Source organism: Myotis daubentonii, chromosome 6, assembly GCF_963259705.1.
Source record: "Myotis daubentonii chromosome 6, mMyoDau2.1, whole genome shotgun sequence".
Lineage (NCBI taxonomy): Eukaryota > Metazoa > Chordata > Mammalia > Chiroptera > Vespertilionidae > Myotis > Myotis daubentonii.
Genome location: NC_081845.1, coordinates 42,102,964 through 42,110,769, shown reverse-complemented (window position 1 = coordinate 42,110,769; position 7,806 = coordinate 42,102,964). Strand labels below are relative to the sequence as shown.

Genomic DNA, 7,806 nt, shown 5'->3' with positions numbered 1-7,806 from the left:
ATAAAAAAGGTTTTGTTTGTTTTTTTCTTTCTTTTCTATTTTAAAACTGTCTTCCTGAGTATTACAATAACACCTGTTTTCTCATGTCAAGCCTCTCCCCTCCATCCTCATACCTTTCTGGATACATCTAAGACAATGCTTTAAAGAAGCTTTGGGATTCTACTCTATGTAGTTATTCTTTGCTACTGTCGCCTCTTACTTTAATAAAGCATGAAAATATTCAAACACACATATCATAAGTCCTACCTAGAAATATCCTTTTTCTTTTTTTTTTTTTCGTGTCAGGCCGTCAACCATCCAGGCGCCCACGACCAGGGGCCAGGACGCTGGGCTTAGGCGAGCCTCTCTGCTCTCTGCCGCCTCATGACACAGGCGCGGCAGGGCAGCCACACCTGCAACGCCTCTAGGGGCAGCTTTTTCAACATAAGAATTAAAAACTGAATTTGGAAAGTCAGAGGTGGGACAGAAAAAAAGTAACCCTCTACACAAGGACTGTAAAATAAAAAAAGGACTGAAACAAGAAGTGTCCCAAGATAAAAGAATTTCCTTGTTTGAAAGTTTTGTTAGGTTCATGTTTAATTATTCAAACTAATGAAAGTCAGGCGACATACAAAAATGAATAAACCAAAACCACTGAATGTCCAATAGTAGTTTCCAAAGTCTGAAGGCTAATGTCTTCTTTAAAATAATTTCATGATCTCATCACAACAAAATGCAGGCCTATACAGTCTTTCTACTTATAAACAATTGGCAGCAATCATCTCTGAAACTACTTATAAAGCTAGCATTCTACTACATTCTAAACTCAACAGTAGCTAAAATAAAATGGGTAATTAAGTGAACAGATGCACCATTATGCACAGATGCAACATAATGAAAATCATAACAATGATAGCTACCACTTATTGGGCACTAACCATGTGTCAAGCACTGTGATGTGATTTTAATGTAATCTTCATTCAATTTGCTCAAAATCCATTGAGGAAGTAATATCTTTTTCTATTTTACAAATGATAACATGTTTAGCTTGCAATGGAACTTAAAGGTTTTGAAGCCCTCCCGTGTTCTTTCATGCAGAGCTAGACACTGGATTCCAGAGGGCTGTCATTGCTGCCATGGGTCAGTCACATCTTATCAACAAAGTGTAGTTAGCAGAGTCCCAGTCTTGAGAGTCCACTTCCTTCCTAACACAAGCTTCTCTCCACTATGTGCAGATACAGTTGAGGTCTGCATCATGGCCATCTGTTTTAGAGATCGGAGCCTAATAAACGCACAATGTTCTTACTTCATGCATCAAATGTTTCTTGTACACTTAACTATTGCCAAACACGGTTCTAAGAACTGTGGAGGGAACAGGGAACAAAATTCTAGCAGAATTTGCATAATGTTGCCCTGGTTAATGTTTCCTGGGTAGAACACCTCTAGGCTTTTTATAGTCAAACTTCATAGAAAATATCGGTTTCAATGAAACATATTTAGAATTAAAAATTTAAAAAAACAAACTCAAATATCAATGTTGTGGGGTTTTTTTTACAAAACATTGTGCATGAAAATCTCAAGTCATACTGTGACAGCATTTGTTAGATACAAAATCACATGCCAATATTTAAAGAATCATGTTGTCAACACAGATGTGACTAGGGTGTCTTTTGCTCTGAGAAGTGACATGCTCCGGAATACAAAGCAACTGTTAACATCTGTATTACCTGTTTAGAGAACAGAAAAGGATTTTTTCTTGCATTTACACATCTTATATGACAGTTTTTTACTTACATATCAATGTTTTAGCTATATGTTGGGTCTTGGGTTGAAATCACATTTTCCCCCTACTGGTAATAGGAATAGGTTCCCAGTTAACATTTTCACATAGAACACATGATTTTCTGGAATGGGTTATGAACATCAAGAGGAAGATGCTTGTAGACAGAAATCTGCTCTAGTGGGAAGAAAGATGGAGATAACCAACATGATTAATAAATATATTACATAATATGTTAGACTGTGATAAGTATTAAAAAGAATAGTTAATCCAGGAGTACAATGGGGAGCATATATGTGCGGCAGGGACAAATGTAAATTTGGAAAGGTTTTTATGAAAGGTTTCCGTGAGAAAGTGATAACTGAGTAAAAACCTGAGAAAGGTAAAGAAGCCAGCTAGAGGCATATGTTAATGAAGAACATTTCAGGCAGAGGAAGAAGTATAAAGACTATTCCTGGAGAATTTCAAGGACATCAAGTGGGATGTCAAGTTTGAACTTAGCTGGAGGAATATAAGTAAGGGGGAGAGTGGAAGATATATAATAAATAACTTCAGAGAATCAAAGGGTGAGGGTAAGGGCAGAACACATGCCAAGGAGGCAGAAACAGTGGAAAACAACAGTTCTTTTTCTGGTATTTAACCACTGTCAGTACCCAAAGGTATTTTCCTTTTCTTTCTACTTTACCTAAGATAGCAGCCTTACACATAAATCTTTCCCCACCTGCTTTCTTGAGAACTCTGGGAAAGCTCTGTTTCATGGTCACAATTATTATAGCGACTAATCATGCCCCATGGTACAAAGTTCTATTTGTTTGCCTTTTTATTCCTAACCTCACATCTAGTGCAAAATGACAAACAGAAAGTGCCCTCCTCTGCCGAGGGGCCAACCTACCATGACTCACTGAAACGGGTGAAGAAAAGAATTCTGGAACCTGACTTCCATAGAAGTGCTTACAAATGGAATCCCTCTGAAAGGACAGGCGTCCCACCCAAAAGACAGAGGCTAGGTGGACTTTGATGAGTCCTCTCAACACCGTGATTGTATTATTTCTCAGAGGGTCTGTTGTAGAGATAAATTACTTAATGATTTTAAAGGGATTTTATTTTCTTCATGAGGAAGTAATGTGCTACATAAATCATATATTGATTGCTATCAAGTTGAATATTGCTCAAAACTCTGTACCTCCGAACTAGGTAGTTGTGGTTTTTTGCTTTTTAATAGCACAGGGCTGCTGTCATGAAATTTAATTTGATCCTGAAATGCTTAACAAAGACCAAGACATGCGGGAAGTAGAGGTCAGACCCAGACACTGGGCTGGGAGAAAGAATGATGATACAGATTCTGGTGACAGCTCTGAGCTAACCCAGAGGCAGATGAGGAGAAAGACACAGAAACTTTGAAGGTGAAAAGGATGATAAATCAAAGAGGTTGTTCTGAAGAAAAGGTTTTTAAATAGCATTTCCCAGGAAAGTGGTAGATTGAGTCATCTTTTTTAATGATACCAGATGTTTCTTCCTACTTAAGAGCAGCTTGGGTTTCAAGAAAGGAAAATTCAAACAATTTAAACAAGGAGAGGCAGGAAAAGCAGGGAGCCAACTGGAAACCTAGCCTGGAAAATAATCAAGCATCACCCAATGACTTATTACAACAATAAAAGAAAACAGAAGTGATAAGTGTTATTGGGAAAATAAATTTCATCAAATCTTCTCATCATTATATGTATTTTATTCCTAACATGTAGAATCAAGATTTTAAAGAAACTAAAAGTTAAATATAAGGTACATAACATATTTCTTGTTTTTTAATTGGAAAAATAGAAATTCCAATATGTGAAATAGATATAATGTTAACATTTAAAGTAAATATTTTAAATCAAAACGTCTTCCAATTGTGAATGGTATGAAACAGAAAACATTCTTTTGGGAGAAGAATCAGTTCCAATTGGAACTGTGCCAAAAGCACTCATCACTACACAGGCTTGGCTGTGATTCTAATGTTGGCGTGGTTCTCAGTGGGTTGTGACATTAAGTCATGGATGGGCATGGAATGCATTTTGAAGTTAGAATTACCATTCTCTTCTGATTGGGAGTAAGAAAAGGAAAACTCCACTAACTGGAACGCTGTGTATCAGGAGGCATCGTTGAAAAGAACTCATGTGTTTCAGAACTCCATAGAGTTAGGAACTGTGGTAAAATAAGCTGTATACATGGATAGTTCGTAATCACAAGAGTGAGACCACATGATACAGATATAGGTGCAATTATACATTTTACAGAAAAGGAAATTCTTTTACTGACAAAGGATTTGAGTAAAATAAACTATGTGTATGCTGTTAACCAAAAAAAAGAAAGATATGCCAAAGAATATGCAGGTCAGCAAGTATCATTTCACTGTTTTGATGAAGGGGTCTCAGAGATGAAGAAGAAATGAAAGGCATGAACGTGCAAAATTGAAGGACCTTCCAAAGACTCAGGCCAGGTGGCATGTGTGCCTTTTGCTGCAGAAAACGGTACCATGAGGTTTGCTGGAGAAAATGGACAATTTTGATACGCTGGGAAATATGTTTGCACAGTCATTCTCTGACTATAGCCTGCCCTAGTGTCCACTCAGGCGCTGATCCCTATAGCTGCCCTGTGATGTTTTAGCATTGGGACTAGCTTTAAGTTCAAGAGCCTTGAATGAGAGGCAATTATTTAGTCCCAACTTTAAAAGAGGTGACATTGTATTAAAATACATAAGAATTGGAAAAAAAAAACATTGAAATGTAGGGTGCTTATAGGCCAAACTGTGAATGAAATTATTTATAGAATGAAGGACTCCTCGCTCTGACAGCTGCTTCAGAGGTAAAAAAAAAAAAAAAACCAAACAAATAAAAAACAAAACTTAATCCTTCTATCATAAATATAGAAAACTGAGGTGCTAAAAAATTCAAGCAGCCAGCAAAATAAACTTCATGTGTGATAAAGAACGGTTTCCCTATTATTTTAGTTCATCTAGATTCTATGGCACAGTTAGTAATAAAACCCAGATCTTCTCTTCAATACTTTTTCCATGAACACCCCAAACCTATGCCCCCCACTCCCAAAATCCAAAGTATCTTGGTTATACTTCCATCCTCAGGTGTACCATTAATTAACTATATGATTTAGATAAAAGTAATTTCCCTCTACTTAAGGAACATGTGTTACATAGTTCTTAAAAGTTAAGAAACGTATCCTCCAGTTAAAGTGTCCATCCTTGTTGTTGTTATAGTAAACTGGCAGCCAATACTAAATGCGGGACCCGGTCCATCCTTGCTGTTTCAAAGGACCTGGCATATATGGCATACTGTTCTTAAAATGTTTGCTCACCTTCTTGGCACTATGTGTTTTAACCAAGGTCTCCTCTCTGAGAAAGGTTGTTTCCCCAGGTAGGGATTTTCCCCTGAAGTTAGGGAGGGAATAAAACCCCTCAACTAAGTGCCAGGCGGGTAGTTAGTCACTTTAACTACGAACAATCATGCTTAAGCTACATAATCTTTACTCCCTGGAATGGAGATAAGAAATGCCCTAACCTTTGTAATAGAGATTGATAGGATTGAATCAACTGGTATAAATACAGATGTAACAAGGCAGCAAGAGACAGAACTTAGAAGACAGAACCAAGAGAGAGAGAACCTAGACACAGAACCCACACAGAACCTAGACACAGAAGCTACACAGAACCTAGAGACAGAAGAACTTCGCTGGAGAGAACATGGCAAAAGATCCTGGACAGAAACTGGCCACAGAACCTAGAGACAGAACCTAGTGAGAGAACATGGCAAAAGATCCTGGACAGAAACTGGCCACAGAACCTAGAGACAGAACCTAGCGAAGAACATGGCAAAAGATCCTAGAGACAGAACCTGGCTACAGAACCTGGATAGAACATGCAAGAGAACCTGACTAGAACCTGGTGACTGAACCTGGCTGGAGAACCTAGACAGAACCTGGCTGGAGAACCTAGCGAGGGAACATGGCTACAGAACCTGGCTGGAGAACCTGGAGAACCTATCAAGAGAACATGGACACAGAACCTGGCTGGAGATCCTAACCAGAACTTCGCTGGAGATCCTGACCAGAACTTGGCTAGAGATCCTGGCTAGGCTGCTGATCAACTGAACGCTGCCTCTGTGTCATTCCTTCTTCGCCAACTCCGTCCACACCTTTGGGGACCCCTGGACCTGCTGGGGTTGGACCCCAGCAACTAAACCGTGAGCAAGAAATGCATATTAGTCTTCCCTAAAAATGATCAATTAGCAATAGATTATTTTCTCCTAAAATCCAAAAGTTGCCAATGATATCTCAGAACCCATTTGCCGCTGATGAAAAAAAAGTCAGTTACTATTGTCTTTGTTCATTTCTGAAATAGAAGCAGAAAAAGTTTGACCTCATAGTAATATATATTTAGTACACTCACCGGGCAACTGGGATCACTCCTCACAGCCCAGCAGAGGAGCCAGCTCCCAGGGAGCTGATGGGGCAGGCCCACAGCTGGTTTCACATCTAAAACTCTTTTTTGCCAATCAGTATAGAAAATTTACCTTTGGGTTTACCTCTAGGGTTTCCTCTCATCTCAGAGGAAAGCCAATTGACTAAGATATAAAAGAATTTGTATATCAGTGACTTGTTCATATTATCATCCCAATCTTGAGAATCTATAAACTACCAAATTAAATTATTAGAAATTATATTCACATATGTATTCCTTGACACCACACTGAAGCAAGAGATAAATGTCAGGAGAGTCAAATGTTTGTGTTATTTTTCAACTAATCCTATTACCCAACATATGAATAATTTTTAAATTGAAGACTACTTAATTATTTTCAGTAAACAGCATTCAGCTTTTCTCATTAAAAAGCTTTATTGTTTCTGTTTTCATTGTGCATTTATTTGCTCTATTAAATGTTATGGAATTTTCTTCCCTGCCTAAATAAACTATCCATTTAACTATCGATATAATAAAAGCCTAAGTGACCTTTACAGCGGAATGACTAGTTGCTACGATGCACACTGACCACCAGGGGGCAGACGCTCAACACAGGAGCTGCCCCCTGGTGGTCAGTGTGCTCCCACAGGGGGAGCGCTTGGGCTCAGGGCTGGCGAGCTCAGCTGCAGTGGCGGCAGCTTCTCCAGCCTCCACTAAGGAACAGCAAGCCTAGCAGTAAGGAGCAGCGAGAAGGCGGGTGGTAAGGAGCGAGGGGTCCCGGACTGCAAGAGGGCGCAGGCCGGGCTGAGGGTACCCTTCCCCCCACCAATTCGTGTACTGGGCTTCTAGTATTTTTATAAAATATCTTTGTTATATTTTCATTAAACATTATAAAAAATTAGTTCATGTCCTATGATGCTTAATTTAAATTAACCATGATACTCATATTGATTTTTTCTCTTTAAATTTATAAGATTCCAGACAAAACTCTTGCCATGTATAACTACATATACACAACTAAAACCTGAAGTAAACTAAGTCACTTGAAAGAAACTTGGCAGTCAGATTTGGTGGATCTACTGTGTTGGCTCATTTTCCTCTAATTAGAAACACTCTGGGAAAATCCTTAGGGGGGGAATTACTATGGATGACAAGAAGTGATTCTGCTTTGGCTATCCAGGCCTTGTCTTCTCAATTAATTATAACCACGCTGGGGAAAGTGTGACTCCTGAGGCAATTAACATACTCTTTGGACAAAAAGAGTAAAGAAATCAGCAAAATTATGGTGATTGGGTGACCTAAAACAGAGAGGTACTAACTTATTATTAAACATTGTTCTGAAAATAAAATGTATTAAGGGGAGAGAAAATAGTTCTGATGTATAGATAGTTATAGATCAAATTGTTATACCATCAAAAGATGATGTCTGACAGTGGATGGTGAAGGCTTGGGGGAGGGGGAAAGGGCAATGGGGGGAGAAAAAGGGACATATGTAATACTTTCAGTGATAAAGATCTATTTTTAAAAAGAAGATGATGTCTGAAAGATTCTATCAGAAAAATAATATTTTAAATAACAGAAGGCTGTTGAGGAA

The 7,806-nt window shown here is 38.5% G+C and overlaps 1 pseudogene; it reads right to left on the bottom strand.

Annotated features, from left to right (window-relative positions):
* Window positions 1–277: 277 nt before the first annotated feature.
* LOC132237838 (small nucleolar RNA SNORA17) lies at window positions 278–414 on the bottom strand (annotated as a pseudogene).
* Window positions 415–7,806: the final 7,392 nt, after the last annotated feature.